The sequence below is a fragment of the Rhinopithecus bieti genome, unplaced genomic scaffold (assembly GCF_001698545.2).
Source record: "Rhinopithecus bieti isolate Rb0 unplaced genomic scaffold, ASM169854v2 scaffold_33446, whole genome shotgun sequence".
In the NCBI taxonomy this organism is placed as follows: domain Eukaryota; kingdom Metazoa; phylum Chordata; class Mammalia; order Primates; family Cercopithecidae; genus Rhinopithecus; species Rhinopithecus bieti.
Window position 1 is genome coordinate 746,409 of NW_016814242.1, and position 17,879 is coordinate 764,287.

At 47.1% G+C, this 17,879-nt stretch overlaps 1 long non-coding RNA gene across 1 annotated transcript in view; it reads left to right on the forward strand.

Annotated features, from left to right (window-relative positions):
* The window catches only part of LOC108514029 (uncharacterized), a 116,636-nt gene that overhangs the window by 24,565 nt on the left and 74,192 nt on the right, over positions 1 to 17,879 (forward strand). The window contains exon 2 of the long non-coding RNA XR_001881085.1: positions 1,479 to 1,560. This is a non-coding gene — a long non-coding RNA (uncharacterized LOC108514029). The remainder of the gene's footprint in view (positions 1 to 1,478; positions 1,561 to 17,879) is intronic.

Sequence of the window (17,879 nt, forward strand, 5' to 3'; positions counted from 1 at the left end):
AGGCAGGGAAGCAGGATTGTGTAGATGGAGATGCCAAGGCTCCATGGAAGCCACCGCTAACCTACCAGGGCAAGCTGAAGATGGGATGAGCTTCCATAGCTGTCCTAACTTGGGAAGAGAAGGTCAGGCCTTTGTATACCTGTATTGCCAAAGCGTGTGTGTTACCCCAAAAAGGGATGTGACCCTTGGCAAGACAGCCTTCTTTACTGAGGCCAGGGGTGGTGATGGCGGGCGCTGGCCTCGCAGCATCCAGGGGATAAGTCCTTCATTCTGAAGGGTGCTTGTGACATGCCACGGACCTGCCACACTTACCTTTCTTCAGCTAGTGACAGAGAGCTCTGATCACAATGCTTCTCTGTGGCCAGACCTGGGGACTGACGGTTCCCTGTTGATCGTCTATGTCCTTGATGCTGTTCTTGAGGAAGGGGTAAGCCCTGGACATGGAATGCTTTCCCTGGTTATACAGGCTGGACCCCAGCAATGAGTGCAGAGCTCTTACCCTGTTCCCTTCCATCGTGTCTGGCTCCAGCCACCTTGGCTTCAATTTAATCTCCTCTTTTTTCAGGACAGAGCTGCCACCTTTAAAGACATTGTTGTTAACAGTACTAATAATATGACTATACTTGATTGAGTATCACTATGTTTCAATCAATTTACGTATTTTATTTTATTGAGTGCTCATAACCACTCTATGTGGTAGGAATTATTATTGCTCATTTTGCATATGAGAAAATGGAGGCTCAGAGAGGTTAAATCACTTGCCCAAAGCCTACAAGTTACTAAGAAGCAGGGTCAGAACCAAACTCTTGTGCTTTTTCCACCCTCTAGTGCCGTCTGTATCCTGTTCAGCAGGGTCTCAGCTGGCTTAACAGAGCCATTATCATGTAGCAATACAGCACATTCACTTTGTCCGCTGTGCAAAATGAGACTGCCAAATGCAACTTCGGTTTTAAAAAAGAATTTGGAAGAAAATATTTCAAAATATTTACTTTGGTTACCTCTAGACTAGTTAGGGTTACAGATGATTTTGAAAAAACTTCAGCATCTTCTAACAATTTTACAATAACATGTATTACATATATAAATAGGAAAAGAAAACCTTTTAAAAAGGAAAGTAAATAGTGAGACAACAAAATTTGTTCAAAAATGAAGCCAGCTGTCAGTGGGCATGGTGTGAAAGAAAAGCAACAGAGCCTGAGAATAGACATGATTTGTGGACTCTGCCCTCATTTGTTGAAATGATTGCATTTATATACTAGATGTCTCTGAAATGCAGATTCTAAATCCATTTTGTCTAAGAGTCTATTTTGGATAGACTAGGGAAAGTGCTTATATAAATAAATATTGTAGTAATTCCCTCCTAAAGTTATAATCATACATCTATTTGTACCTTACAGTTTACAAAGCATTGAACATATACTCTGTAGTTTGATACTCCCAACAATAATGTGTAAGGCGTTGCTTTCTTCTTTCTACAGGTATAAACTCAGCCTGAGATTCCAGAATATTCTGTGTATTGACCACCACAGCAAGAAGAAAAACTCCATGTAGGACTGAAATGTAAGTCTTATGATTGCTCAACTTGGTCTTCTCTCTACCATAACGCCTTTGAATTGAGTTATCTCACAAATAATAATCTCCATGTCTACTTGAAGTGGATTTGTTTATAGGGCATTGCTTTCATTAATTCATTCTGAGCTGCTGAGCACTAGTGTAAGCCAGGCTTTCTCCCTTGCCTGGGGATGCAGCAGTGAACAAAGCAGACTCGATCCTCCTCTCTTGAGTTTTAGTCTGCAGGCCAGGAGTTGGAGGATAGGAGAGGAAACTAGAGGAGCAGGGTCATTTCCAATGGGAGTTGAGAATGATGAAGATGAAAAGCATAATGCTGGGGGAGAGAGAGACTTGTTGGTGTGTGGGTGTGGGGCCACTTCAGGAAGGGTCTTCAGGGGGCCTTTCTGAAGAGCTGGCACTGATGCAGTACCTGAAGGAGGAAGCCAGTAACCATTCAGGGGTCAGAGCCTTCGGTTAAGAGGGAACCGTAACAGAAGACAGCCCGAGGCTGTGGGAATGGACTTGGCTTATTTGAGGAAGCAAAGGAAGGTTTGCATGACTAGAGTGGGGGCCCTTGGAGGGTAGTGGACCCTGGCTAGGAATGTGGCCTGTGACTTACTTCCTACAGTAAGAAGTCCTTTTCTCCAGGACCCTTTCTGTGAGCCACAGCCTGTGTGGTCTGGGGGGTTCCAGCACTAGCCCTAGCTCTCACTCCATCCCAATCTTAGGAAAACTGGTCCCTGCATTCCCAGCTTCAATTTCCCTACCAAGAAGTGCAGGGTTGTCACTGTCCTCTTCCTACTGAATTCATTTTTTCCCTTCCTCACAAGATGACAAACTCTGTGAAGACTGTAATGAGGTCACTCCTTTCTATCTAACTTCTCCACACTCCCAACCCATCCATACACCTACACCCAGAAGCATCCAGGCCACTTTTGTTCAATCATGGCAGATCAACTGATATACAAGCTAGGGATTTAAGAAATACACAGGGGTTGGAATAAGCTGGATTTATCGGCCAGTTGTAAAAACTGGTACTAATATTTATGAGCTATAGAAAGAAAAATAGAGGCCTGCGTAGGCCCTGTAGCCAGCTGCTAGCTCCCAGCCACCCCCACCATCCGGGCCTGGGGACACAGCCCACTCTCCAGTACTTTCCTGCCCCCAGGGATGACTTGCTGGAAGGATAATGCTATCTTGCCTGGGATTTACCCATCTAAACAGCCCATATTTCACACCTGTGGCTCCCCACTAACTACACCTCCTCTGAAGAATCAGCAAAAGGAAGTAGTCTTGCAGGAGGGGTAGGTGATGTTTGCTCAGCTTCACGCCTAGAGATAAAAGAGCGAGCTTTCCAAAATTCCAGTCTGATCTGTACTCCCCCGCTTCACGCTGGGCTGTACTCCCCATCACCCTCAAAAAGAAGTCCCTTGTCCTGACCGGGTGTGGTGGCTCACACGTGTAATCCCAGCACTTGGGGAGGCCGAGGCGGGAGGATCACGAAGTCAGGAGATGGAGACCATCCTGGCCAACATGGTGAAATCCCGGCTCTACTAAAAATACAAAAATTAGCTGGATGTGGTGGCGTATGCCTGTAATCCTAGCTACTCGGGAGGCTGAGACAGGAGAATCACTTGAACCGGCGAGTCAGAGGTTGCAGTGAGCCGGGATCACGCCACTGCACTCCAGCCTGGTGACAGAGAGAGACTCCCTCTGAAAAAAAATAAAAAGAAAAAGAAGTCTCCTGTCCTTACACTTTCAAGTCCTACAAATTCTAGCCTCTGCCTCCCTCAGGGCACCCCCACTCCATGTTCTGTTTCTCTGACTCTGTCTTCTGGCCTCTCTTAGTCCCTGGCATTGGCTATTCTTGCCTCTTCCCTATGGTTGAGAATTCTCTGTGCTGTTCTCCTTGCCTCACTCTTTGGCAGGTGAACTCATTACCACTTTCATCCCTCATGTCTCGTTTAAATACAGCTGCCTTGTGGACCCCCTGGGAGAGCAGCTTTCTGTTCCCCGTTCCCTCAGCCCTCAAGCCCCATCTTTGGCATCTTGTCATAATTTGCCTTTACTGGCTGGCCTCCCTGTTGGCTATAAGACCCTGAGGGCATGGCTGCATTTCTCCTGTTCCCAAGTGGGTTTTTTTGGATGAAGGGTGACAGGATGTCACTGTGTCACCCAGGCTGGAGTGCAGTGGTGCAACCATGGCCCACTGCAGCCTTGACCTCCTGGGCTCAAGTGATCCTCCTACCTCAGCCTCCCCAGTAGCTGGGACCACAGATTTGTACGACCACACCCAGCTAATTTTTAAACGTTTTGTAAAGATGGGGTTTTGCCATGTTGCCCAGGCTGGTCTCAAACTCTTGGACTCAAGCAATCCTTCTGCCTTGGCCTCTCAAAATGCTGAGATTACAAATGTGAGCCACTGAGCCTGGCCACAGGTGTTCTTCCTTCCTCACACAATGTCTGGCATAGGAGCCATAAAACTTGGTTGCATGGATGAATAAGTGAACCAGGAAGGCCTTGAAGCTTTTTAAGCACTGCTTAGGTTTCAGGGTGAAATTTGGGGGATCTCTTGAACTTTAGTTTCTTAAACTCCAGCAAAGAACAGGACCTGTAACTGGGAAGTGAGGGTAAGAGAACCACAATGACAGGAGCATTTTCAAGCTCTGATCCGCTAGCCTAGAGCCTAGTGCCAGGCCCTGCTCTAGGCTCTTTGCATGAATTATCTGGTGAATCTCACAATTGCTGTTATAATCTCCATTCTTCAGCCAGTCCTGGGGGAGTAAGGGGAAGGGTGCGCGTGAGTACCGAGGTCGAAGAAAACGCAGAAGTAGGTGGTAGGAAAACTCTGAAAGTTTAGAGTTCCAAAAGAAAGAAGCAGGCTCAATTTGGGAGGTCTGCTGGAAGAAACAGAAGAGGCCCCAGGACTCTGGCTTCAGGGCCAGGGACTGTGTCTGGGTGGCTTCGTCAAAGACAGACAGGCTTCACCCAGAGCTGGCCAAATGCTGGACACTGGGCTAAGAGGGCTTTATATGCTTGCTTCATCCAACTGCACAACAGCCCACCGAAGAAAGGGAGCTTCAGAAAAGTCACTTGCTCAGTGTCATATAACTAGTGGCAGAGTTGCAACTGCAAAGTCCCCTTGTTCACTGGGGCATTCCCAGATGGTCAGTGAAACAGCAAGCTCCGGTTCGCTTCCTGAGTGTAGCCCAGATGAGTTCGTTTAAAGCACTGAGAACGTCTTAGAGATTTTATATATACATACCACACTGCTCAAAGCAGCAAGGGCACGCCTGTAAGAGCAGATGCAGAACTGGCCTTCGTTCCAGTAGGAGAACAATTGTAACTGAGGTTCCTTGGTCTGGGGGCCACCAGAGAATCCTCTGAGCTCAGCCCAGCCTCTCGATCAGGACATTTTGGGCTAATGCCCCAAGTCATTTCTCTGCTGTCTGACTGAGCTTCCTTCCTCTGATAACCATAAAGTGTTGTCTCTTCCATAAAAACAAAAATTTTCTTCTAAAGCTGTCTTCCACCCCCAACCAGAAGCCCAAGGCCTCTTATTTCTTACAAGTTTCTGCTCACAGAGCCATTTTATTTCTCCTTATTATGTGATCAACTTTTCCCTCTTCACCAGGGACTTTCCTGCTTTTAGGACTGAAAGTCCTTGGTCCTAGGCAGCCCCCTCAGTCCCAGGTAAAAACCAGAATGGTTGGTCACCGCTCTACACTAGGAGAGGGTAGAGAAATGTTTTTTAATTCTCATCCATACATCAGTTTCTTTTGCTGCTTCATATATGCAGCCTGTCCGATTTTGTGACCGTCACCAACATTCCCAGAAATTGGCAGGTCACCTGCAGTGTAGTTGTCGGACCTAGTGGACTTGTTGCATACATGCACTACTGCTGTTGGACACTAGATGGTGGCCTCGCACCCTTGTTTAGAGAAAGTGTGACACTGAACCGGCCTTTAGGAAGTGCTGGGCATTTGGGAAGAACATGGGCCAGAGAAAAGTGAAAAACTATATGCTTATGGGACAGCCTGGAAGAAGCAGACCAGTGTGCAATGGCAAGCGCTAAAAACGAAAAATATCAGATTTGGCTTAAAATTCCTTAAGCATTTAGACATTGGGGTGGAAAGAAAGGCATGTCTATTTCACCAGGAAGTGGATCTGCTTTCACCAGCTGATCCGAATAATTTGTCCACTGGGAATATATCGTATAAAGGAGAAAACAAACAAAAAAACTAACAAGTTGGTTAGATGCAGGGAACATCTTCTGGGTGGGTTTAATTACAGCTTTGGCTCCCTGGGTGAGCAAATATCCCGATACCAGAGCCGGTGCTGCAGGTGTGCTTAGCCAGCCCAGCCAGGGCCGAAGATGCTGAGAAGCCCGGAGGAGGCCCCTCCCGAGGCTGAGTGACTCCCACCACCTGCAGAGAACACAGTTGCCATGAGCCTTGCTCATCCTCCTTGAGCAGCTAAATTTATATTCTGAGAACAGAACACTGTGGCGCCGGAGCTGTCAGGAGGGAACAGGGAGGAGATGGGAAGGAAGAGTGCCGTCATCTTGGAGCGGGCTCGGGGGTGGAAGTGGATTCACATTCTCAGGGCTTTGTAAGTGAGCCCGCAAGATTTTTCCTGGAGAAAGTGGTGTCTGAGAAATTATCGTTTTCTTTAAGTGTTGCCCTCTCCTCCACTTAAACCCCCGTAGTGGCTGTCAAGGTCAAGGGAAAATCTTCCCTTTCATTCTCTGAAGGTTTGCTGAAAAATCAACTCACAAAAGGCAGGTTCGTAAGAGAAAATGCATACACATTTATTAGCATGCACAAGGCTGAATCGGAGTGACTGTCCCGTGTCCTGGTGGGGCCCCGATACTTACATGGCCGTATTTCAGAGGGAAGTGGGGAGGTGGGGAATATGGGTACTTCTGTTAAGAGGCAAGAAATGATTACTAGGGAGAATGAATGGATCAGGAACATAGATTAACTTGTAAATCGTTCTCTCTGGAAACTGAATGAGCCTGAGAGACAGAGGTTTTCCTGTGAAAGGGTCTCTTCAGGCGTAGTTACATTGAATAGATAATAAGATAACAGGAAGAGGAAGGAAAAACAATTACTTTCCTTGGTGGGTTGATCTGGTCTTTATGCAGATAAGATAAAAGTCTCTTCTAGCATCTGTTGATCTCTAAGGGCCTTCAGAATACTCATTATAGGCCAGACGTGGTGGGTTATGCCTGTAATCCCAGCACTTTGGGAGGCCAGGAGGATTGCTTGAGCCCAGGAGTTCGAGACTAGCCTGGGCAATATAGTGAGATTCCCCAACCCGCCCCTCCACCTTCCCGCCGCTGCCATCTCTACAAAAATAATTTAAAAAATTAGCTGGTCACGATGGTTCACACCTGTAGTCCTGAGTACTCAGGAGGCTGAGGTGGGAGGATCTCTTGAGCCCAAGAGGTCAAGGCTGCATTGAGCTGAGATCACGTTGTTATACTCCAGCCTGAGTGACAGAGTGAGACCCTGCCTCAAAAAAAAAAAAAAAAAAAAAGGTAAACCCCGAATCCTCATTATGCCAAGGAGCCATATTTTGGGGTGAAGTTGCCTGCGCCCCTTCATTACTAACAAGTTATGCTGCTGAACTCCCTTTCAAAAGCTTGAGTTAATGGTTAACACCCTGCCCTTCACAGGACATACTCATTAACCCAAAGAATGGTGGAGCTGGGCTGGCACTCAGTGGCCCAGAGGCTTTTCAAACTGCTGGGGAGAGCTAGCTCTCCATACTCACTCCAGGGTTTTCTTATACAAAGATGCATTTAATTCTGCAAGTAGAATGTTTAAGATGTCTAAAGCTGCTACCACTTTTTATCTCTTTTATTATGAACTCTGGAAAAACTGGGCTTGAAAAGAAATCCCATACTAAAATACAAGTTTGATTAATTTTACAAGCTCAGAGAGATGAAGTAAAACCACAGCCTTCCCCTAGAGCTGGTCCAGCAGGATGACTAAGCCCAGGCAGAGCCCAGTCATAAGGCATGCTTTTCCTGCCCTGATGTCATGTCCTTGGAGTGGGTTAGAAGAGGTCTCTAAAGCAGTGGCCTGGAGTGGAGTCACAGCGTGGAAGATGAGGGGTTTGCAGGAGAAAGCTTGAAGGAGGCCTCACCACGGAGCTTCAGTGGAACCTCACTGAACCTCAGTTGCCATGGTCCTTCAGAGAGTGGGACTTTGATGCCTTCAATCTGTTTTTTTCTTAGACTCTGGGGCTAGAGGAAGGTTTTCACTTTTGCACCTGCCCTGCAGGTGGGAGTCTGATAGGGCACCAGCTGAGGACAGCCCTGAACTGCAGGGCTGGCAGGAATGATCCAGACTGGATAGAGACTCCATGTGAGTGGTGGCGAGTAGTAGTGTGACCACAGGCAGATAATCAGGTATCAGCAGGGCAGAAGAGCGCTTCCCCCACACACAACAGGAGTGTTGGGCGACCATCGGGTGAGGGTCAGGTGGTGGTTAACTATTTCTCTAAAGTAATAATTGTTCACAGCAGTACCAGGGAAAGGCAGTCTCCAGTCTCCTAATACATAGAAAACATCTGAAACTGGTGATCAGCAGCTTCCCCATAAGATCTCAGGAGAGGGGAGAAGTAACACAAGACCCCAGAAGTATATTGTATTAGGGTTCTCTAGAGGGACAGAACTAATAGGATACGTGTCTATGTGAAGACAAGTTTATTAAAAAGTATTGACTCACACGATCACAAGCTGAAGCCCCAAAACAGGCCGTCTCCAAGATGAGGAGCAAGGAAGCCAGTCTGAGTCCCAAAACCTTAAAAGCAAGGAAGCCAACAGCACGGCCTTCAGACTATGGCCGAAGGCCTGAGAGCCCCAGGCAAACCACTGGTGTAAGTCCAAGAGTCCAAAGCTGAAGAACTTTGTCTGATGTTCAAGGGCAGGAAGCATCCAGCATGGGAGAAAAATGAGGGTCAGAAGACTCAGCAAGTCGGCTTCTCCTACCTTCTTCTGCCTAGTTTATTCTAGCGGTGTCAGCAGCTGATTGGATGGTGCACACTTCCATTGAGGGTGGGTCAGCCTCTCCCAGTCCACTGACTCAAATGTTAATCTTCTTTGGCAACATCCTTACAGACACACCCAGAAACAATACTTTGCATCCTTCAATCTAATCAAGCTGACACTCTATATTAACCATCACATATGCCACCGTATAAAACCCCAAGTCAAGAGCTCAAGTGACGCACTTGGTCTTTCCAGTTGTCCTCTTGGCCTTCTTCCAAGTGTACCTTTCTTCCTTCCTTTCATTACTACTCTACAATACTCTACAACTTTTTTTTTTTTTTTTTTTTTTTTGAAATGGAGTTTTGCTCTGTCACCCAGGCTGGAGTGCAGTTGTGCAATCTCAGCTTACTGCAGCCTCCACCTTCTGGGTTCAAGCGATTCTCCTGTCTCAGCCTCCTGAGTAGCTGGGATTACAGGTGCACACCACCACACCTTGCTAATTTTAGTATTTTTAGTAGAGACGGGGTTTCACTATGTTGGCCAGGCTAGTCTCGAACTCCTGACCTCAAGAGATCCGCCTGCCTTAGCCTCCCAAAATGCTGGTATTACAGGTGTGAGCCACCACACCTGGCCTGCTCTACAGCTTTTTAATAAACTTTCACTCCTGCCCTAAAACTTGCCTTGGTTGCCAGGCACAGTGGCTCATGCCTGTAATCCCACCACTTTGGGAGGCTTAGGTGGGTAGATTACCTGAGGTCAGGAGTTCGAGACTAGCCCAGCCAACATGGTGAAACCCTGTCTCTACTAAAAATACAAAAATTAGTCAGGCATGATGACGGGCACCTGTAATGCCAGCTACTGAGGAGGCTGAGGCAGGAGAATCACTTGAACCCGGGAAGCGGAGGTTGCAGTGAGCCGAGGTCATGCCACTGTAGTCCAGCCTGGCTGACACAGCGAGACTCTACCTCAAAAAAACCAAAAACCTAAAACCAAAACAAAACTTACTTTGATCTCTCCTTCTACCTTATGCCCCTCAGTCAAATTCTTCTGAGGAGGCAAGAATTGAGGTTGCTGTGGATGCAGAGGGATAACCACCACCGCTAAGAGTAGAGGGAGGGAGCCTTGAGTGGGAGGAAAACAATCCTGGGTCTCTTAACTCCCCAGTCCTGGTTTCTTCACCTCTAACGTTAGGTATAGTAATAGAGGCTCCACCCATTGCCCAGGGTCGTTTGGAGAAAAAAGTAAAATGATGAAGGTGACCAGGTGTTTTAAAATAGAAAGTCAAGTATTTAAAATACCTCCCATTTTTGAGTCCTTACGATGTTAAGCACTTTGCCACCAGCAGTGGAACTTCTGTGGTGGCACTTCTCAGGGAAGTGCCTGTGAGAAGCAGCGACACCATGACACCTGCATACCGGAGCCCTGCGTTAGGCCGGGTAAGGGCCGGGACCTGGGCACCACGCAGGCTTGGATGTGGACCTGCCTCCAACAGCTCCCTCCTGGGTGTGATGCTGATGGGGGTCCTTGACACCTCTGAAGTCTCAGTCCCCTAAGGTCACCCCCAGCTTATAGGATTGTGCTTCTGTAGATTAAACAAGATACAGCAGTCCTCCCTTATCCATGGTTCTGTTTTCTTTGACCAAAAATATTAAATAAAACATTCCAGAAATAAACAATTTATGTTTTAAATTGAGTGTCATGATGAAATCTCACACTGTCCTGCTCCATCCTGCCCGGGCATGAATCATCCCTGTGTGCAGCACATCCACTGTCTATACCCACTACCCCTTAGTCACTTAGTTACTGTCTAGATTGTCAGATCAAAACCATAGAATGGGCCGGGCCTGGTGGCTCATGCCTGTAATCCCAGTGCTTTGGGAGGTGGAGGTAGGGGGATCATTTGAAGCCAGGTGTTTAAGGCCAGCCTGGGCAACTAGTGAAAGACCCTGTCTCAACAAAACATTAAAAAGTTGGCCAGGCGTGGGTGGTATACATCTATAGTCCTAGCTACTTGGGAGACTGAGGTGGGAGGATCGCTTGAGTTCAGGAATTTGAAGCTACAGTGAGCTGTGGTTATGCCACTGCACTCCAGCTTGGGTGACAGAGGGAGACCCTGCCTGAAAAACAACGAAGAAACAAACAAAAACATATAGAGAGCTTGATATGATCTACAGTTTCAGGCATCCACTGGGGGTCTTGGAATGTATCCCTCATGAGTAAGGGGGTACCACTATCCATTACACACATAAAACATTCAGCAAAATACTTATCAATGGCCTACAAATATTAACTTACAAAGGATAATTTTTTTTTTTTTTTTTTTGAGACGGAGTCTCGCTCTATCGCCCGGGCTGGAGTGCAGTGGCCAGATCTCAGCTCACTGCAAGCTCCACCTCCCGGGTTTACGCCATTCTCCTGCCTCAGCCTCCCAAGTAGCTGGGACTACAGGCACCCGCCACCTCGCCCGGCTAGTTTTTTGTATTTTTTAGTAGAGATGGGGTTTCACCATGTTAGCCAGGATGGTCTCGATCTCCTGACCTCGTGATCCGCCCGTCTCGGCCTCCCAAAGTGCTGGGATTACAGGCTTGAGCCACCGCGCCCGGCCACAAAGGATAATTTTATTTGGGCTTCTGTCCGAGTCACTTAGAGGTCATGCCTGCGCCTGCCTTTGAAGAGCTTACAACCTAATAAGGAGGTAAGACATTAACATGAGCAGACCACTGACATACAGGGCAGCCAGTAAAAAATAACAATGAGGTGATTCAGACTTTATGTATTTTAAGAGATTTAGAGTAAGGAGAGTGGTAACTTCAAGCTGGGGGTAGGGACTGGGGTATGGAGTGAGAATGACTTTTTGCAAAGCAAACTATACATCCATATATTGGATCTTCTGTCACCCTTAAGGCAACCGTGTAAGGTGAGGAGTGGGTAATCCCAACATCCTGTCCTTGTGTAATCAGTTTCCTGCAGGGCTCTCGCATGCTGGTTACAGTTTACACTGGTGGCTCCAGGCTGTTTGGAGTAAACCATGGGAATAAAATGGAATAGAGCGGTTGTTCTCAAACTTAAGCGTGTTCAGGATCACTTGGAAGGTTTATTAGAAACTTCATAGGCCCTGTCCACAGAGATTTGGAAACAGGGGGTTTAGGGTGTGGCCCACAGGTTTGCATTTCTAGCCAGTCCCTGGGTGATGGCTGTGCTGGGGGTCTGTGGGCCACATGCTGGGAGCAGTGCTGGAGTGGAGCAGTGTCCAGGGCTGCCCTGGGATGAAAGCATGCATCTGTGTCCCCTGCTTACAGGGGTGGCCTCTGATGTACTCTCAGAACTTGTACTTCTTCCTTTGAGGCTCACGTCTTGGGTGATCTGGAGAGAATTACTTTTTTTTTTTTTTTTTGAGATGCAATTTCGCTCTTCTTGCCCAGATTGGAGTGCAATGGCATGATCTCGGCTCACCACAACCTCCACCTCCCAGATTCAAGCGATTCTCCTGCCTCAGCCTCTTGAGTAGCTGGAATTACAGGCATGTGCCACCATACCCAGCTCATTTTGTATTTTTAGTAGAGACGGGGTTTCTCCATGTTGGTCAGACTGGTGTCAAACTCCCTACCTCAGGTGATCCACCCACCTCGGCCTCCCAAAGTTATGGGATTTCAGGCGTGAGCCACCGAGCCCGGGGAGAATTACTTAATCTCTCTGAACATCTATTTCCTAGTTTGAAAGTGGAAATGATAGCTACATGGTAGAGTTGCTGTGAGGACTAATGCAAGTGGAAGCCCACTGCATGTGCCCCCTTGTCTTGGAGCTTCCCTCTCACACCCCAGATCCCACCAACCTCCCTGACTTGACTTTTCAGGCTTACCCTTTCACCTGCTGTCCCTGTGGAGTATGGCTGTCGCTGTCTGTCTTCGTTGATTCTTTCTGATCCTGGATCCTCTTGCAGGACTTTGACTAACACACCTGAACTCTTCTGACTGACCCTACACCTGGCCATAGTTCCTCCTCCTCTGTTGGTCTTTCTTGCTGCCAACACATTTCTGAAAACATTGCCGTTTAGGTGCTTTTACATAAAGGTGTCTGGACTCTGTGAACCCTTCTTATTGTTGTAGCTAAGACTCTGGTATCCAGAAGGATCAGAACCTGGGAAGTCCCAGTTTATAGTGAATGTAGGTAATTTTGGCTGTTCCCTCCAGCCAGTCACAGAATGAGCATGTGAGTCAGGCTGGGTTAGTCTTCATGCTTCCCGTTCTTGCTCACAATATTTGGTCAGTGGAGTGAGCATTGACCAAGGCCATGTCAATCCAAATTCTTCCCTGGGGTTTTTGATACAGTAACTCATAAAATCTGCCATCTCAGATGATGCAGTGCAGCAGGTTGTATTTTTCAAAGATGCTTTCAACAGCATCCCTGAGACTACAGCTCTGCATATGATGCGACCTTTTCATTTCTCCTATAAAGAGGTGGGGTTGATTTTCCCTTTTCTGGAATCTGAGTAAGGGTGGGACCAACGTGAAAATAATGCTTTGTGACATCTAAGGCTGTGTACTAAAAGATAATGCAGTTTGCATCTGGTCCTCTGGGGATAGTGCTCTTGGAACCCTGGAACCATGCTATGAGGAAGTCCAGGCAGCCGCACTGGCCGTAGCGAGGTGCTCTGGCCACACCCCGAGCTGAGGTCCCTAGCAGCTAACATCAATCCTCAGACAGGTGGGCAAGGACCCCTCAGGCATTCCAGCTGCCAGCTGTCCAGTCACCTCTTGCCTTTGAACCCCAGCTGATGCCTCACAGAGCAGAGATAAGATGTCCCCTCTGAGCCCTGCCCAAATGATAGATTCATGAGCAAAACAAATTATTGTTGTATGAAGCCACTAACTTTGGGGTGGCTTGTAATAAATAACTGAAATATGGAACTTGGTAATAAGAATTTGGAATTTCCGTCAGCATGTCCCCATTATATAAAGAAAATTTACTGGTAATGGGGAGAACGCAGAGACAGCAGAAATAAAAGTGATTCCAATGATAATGGAGTCCCCAGGTTCAGTCTCTGAGGTCCTCAGATCCTCTCTTCCTTCTGCAACTTTTCCACTCACACTGAGCTGCCTACCCCAGTTTCTTTCCAGCAAATCCTTTTTCTTGCTTAAGGTAGTTTGATTTGGGTTTCTGCTGCCACGTTCACGAAGAGGTTTTTGTGGTGCTTGTTTCCTTCAGAATGTGCTGTCCATCACTTCTCATCAACGTGGGGTCCAAAGAGCAGCATGATCAGCCTCTACTGGGAGAAAAGCAAAATCCCAGGCACCATCATCTTGAGCCTACAAAATCTGTGGGGATGGGACCCTAGAATGTGTATCTTTTTTTTTTTTTTGAGACGGAGTCACGCTCTGTTGCCCAGGCTGGAGTGCAATGACGCAATCTTGGCTCACTGCAACCTCTGCCTCCCGGGTTCAAGCAATTCTCCTGCCTCAGCTTCCTGAGTAGCTAGGATTACAGGCACCTGCCACCACACCTGGCTAATTTCTTTTTTTTTTTTTACTTTTAGTAGAGACGGGGTTTCACCATGTTGGCCAGGCTGGTTTCCAATTCCTGACCTCAAGTGATCTGCCCGCCTCAGCCTCCCAAAGTGCTGGGATTATAGGCATGAGCCACTGTGCCCAGCAAGAATCTGTATCTTTTTGTTTGTTTTGGGACAAAACAACCTAGGCTCTGTTGCCTAGGCTGGAGCACGGTGGTGCAATCATAGCTCACTACAACCTCTACCTCCCAAGGCTCAAGTGATCCTCCCACCTCACCCTCCCAAGTAGGTGGGACCACAGGCATGTGCCACCACACCCAGCTAACTTTTTCAGATTATGCCAGCTAACTTTTTAAAATTTTTTGTAAAGAAGGGTGTTAGTCCAAACTGTACCTTTGTTGTTGTTGTTGTTGTTGTTTTGTTTTGTTGTCGTTGTCGTTGTTGTATTTTTGAGATGGAGTTTCACTCTTGTTGCCCAGGCTGGAGTGCAATGGTGCAATCTTGGCTCACCATGACCTCTGGTCACCATGACCTCTGACTCCCAGGTTCGAGCAATTCTCTTGCCTCAGCCTCTCTCTCGAGTAGCTGGGATTATAGGCGCCTGCCACCATGCCCAGCTGATTTTTTGTATTTTTAGTAGAGACGGGGTTTCTCCATGTTGGTTATGCTGGTCTCAAACTCCCGATCTCAGGTGATCCACCTGCCTCGGCCTCCCAAAGTGCTGGGATTACAGGCATGAACCACTGCACCTGGCCCAAACTGTACCATTTTGTAAGCCTCCCCACCCTACCATTTCACAAACCTTGGTCAAAGTGGAACATTCCATGGGTGTTTGGGCCGTGAAAAACAGCCTGTCTAACCACCTGACCACAAGGCACAGGAACGTCCTAATCATACCCTGCCTGGCAAAGGGCCAACTGAAGAAACATCCCTATCATAATCTGGTGGGAAAAGGTGCAAGGAACATCACATTCTGCGGGAACGAGAGCCAAACTGCCTCATCGTGGGGACATCTTACCAACGTCTCTCCTGGCAGCAAGCCGTACTGCCCAGACCCCTCCCACTAGGCACATAAGTTCCCCAGCCTGTTAAGCGGTGCTGGCTCTGGCATTAAGGTGGTCCCCCACCTCCACAGGTTTTTGCAATCTACCTATATTGTAGAGCCTCTCTCTGTCTTTCTTTAACCCTCTCCTTACCTTTAAAAGAACCTAACAAAGTGGCCGAGCGCAGTGGCTCATGCCTGTCATCCCTGCAGTTTGGGAGGCTGAGGTGGGCAGATCACCTGAGGTCGGGAGTTCAAGACCAGCCTGACCAACATGGAGAAACCCTGTCTCTACTAAAAATACAAAATTAGAGGGGCATGGTGGCACATTCCTGTAATCCCAGCTACTTGGGAGGCTAAGGCAGGAGAATTGCTTGAACCCAGGAGGCGGTGGTTACGGTGAGCTAAGATTGCACCATTGTACTCCAGCCTGGGCAATAAGAGTGAAACTCCGTCTCAAAAAACAAAAAACAAAAAACAAACAAAAAAAACTAACAAAGGGATCTCACTATGTTACCCAGGCTGTTCTGGAATTCCTGGGCTCAAGCAATCCACCTGCTTCAGCCTCGCAAAGTGGTGAGATTACAGGTGTGAACCACTGTGCCTGGCCAGAATCTGTACCTTAGCAAGCTTGCCTGGTGATTTTTATATAGCAGGGCCCCACTTTTTCTCACACTCTTTAAAGAATTGGTTAGAGGACGGTGCAAAGTTTCTGAAGGTCAGCTCCCGAGCCTGCCTCATCCATTGTGTCATTCCTGTGAGCTGCATTCCAGATAAGGGGTGCTGTACTCAGAGGGGTGGAAAAGGAAGGTAGATGATGGTGACACTGCAAGGAAGTCATTTTCCCATCGAGATAAAGGGTTTGAAATTGTTCATTCATAGCCATTTATTTTCTCTACAGCATATGCTGAGCCCTGCCCAGGTGGGAGCATATCAAAATAGTGACAATTCCTGTCCTTAAGGTAATTAAACTTTAGTTTTGAAAAAAGATGTGACTAAATTTTTTTTTTTTTTTTTTGAGATGGAGTCTCACTCTATCGCCCAGGTTGGAGTTTAGTAGCTTGGTCTCGGCTGACTGCAACCTCTGCCTCCCAGGTTCAGGTGATTCTCCTGTCTCAGCCTCCTGAGTAGCTGGGATTACAGGTGCCCACCACCATCGCTGGCTAATTTTTGTTTTTTAGTAGAGACAAGGTTTCACCATGTTGGCTAGGCTGGTCTCAAACTCCTGACCTCAAGTAATCCACCCACCTCAGCCTCCCAAAATGCTGGGATTACAGGCGTGAGCCACCACGCCTAGCCGACTAAAATAATTTAATAGGCCGGGTGCGGTGGCTCATGCCTGCGATCCCAACACTTTGGGAGGCCGAAGCAGGCAGATCACCTGAGGTCGGGAATTTGAGACCAGCCTGACCAACACGGAGATACCCAGTATCTACTAAAAATACAAAATTAGCTGGGCATGGTGGTGCATGCCTGTAATCCCAGCTACTCGGGAGGCTGAGGCAGGAGAATTGCTTGAACCTGGGAGGTGGAGGTTGCGGTGAGCCAAGATCATGCCATCGCACTCCAGCCTGAGCAAGAAGAGTGAAATCCTGTCTCAAAAAAAAAAAAAAAAAAGTAATACACTGTAGGTAGCCCATGCCAAAAAGCCAAATGAAAGATCCAGCCATGCACCCTGGACACCCTATATGATCACTATTTCAAATATCTTGTTCCCTGGCCCCACATACTATGGAAACATCCTCCAAAGCCCAATTTATGAGCATCCAAGCAACATTTCCCACAATGTCTTTCACATCTGTCAACAGCGTAAAACTCTGTGTCCACATGTTCCAATTTTAGGTTCAGAAATACAGTCTCTATAGATAGGTTTTTAATGAAAGGAAAGATAAATGGTCCTCTAGTGGTGAAGCCAAGAAAGGGTTAGCAGAGGATGTAAAATGAAGCTGGGTCTAAAAGCGGGATGGGCAGCCAGCAGGCCGGTGAGACTGTATTGTAGAGGAGTCTGCAGAGCAGGCAGGTGGGAACTGGGTTTGGCTTTGTAAGCCATGGTGGGCCACAGGAGATTAGAGAATGGGAGCTTGGGATGGAGATATTCTCCAAGAAAAATTATTCCAACAACAGCATTCAAGATGTGTCAGGGCATGAGTCTGTGAAATTACTTTCCTAGAGGTTTTGCTGCGTCCCATCCTGGGGGGACAGCAGGGCTGGCAGTTGGCTTTTTAGGGTCTTTACTATCATACGAAAATCGTTCTTATATTTGCATTTGTAAAGGTTCCTGGTTTAACTGCAGTCTTGATCGATCATTTTCCCAGGAGGCCTTTTTTTTTAAAAAAAATATATGCTTCAAAATGCTGATAATCTCTTTCTAACCTGTGCTTGTCTTGTCCTACATCCTATCCCCACAGCCCTATGTGTGGCATTCTCTGCTTAAGTCAGTGTTTGGCAAACAGTCGTGATGACTGGAGAACATTAAAAACAACAAAAGTAACTTTATTGAAGTTTAATTAATGTACAATAGATTGCAATATGTTTTGACATATATTTCTGACCATCACCACATACAATCAAGACTATAAACATCTACATTATCCCTGGAAGTTTCCTCATGCCAGTTAGGGGTTATTTTTAGCTGCATTTTGCAAGAAGACTATCTTCCTGATTGGGGGAGGTGGTGGTCAGAATAAAAAATTAATGTCCTTTGGGTAGAAACATGGACTCCATGCCATTTCATGAACAATTCCATTCACCATCCTATCTTCCTTTCCTCCCACAGCCCT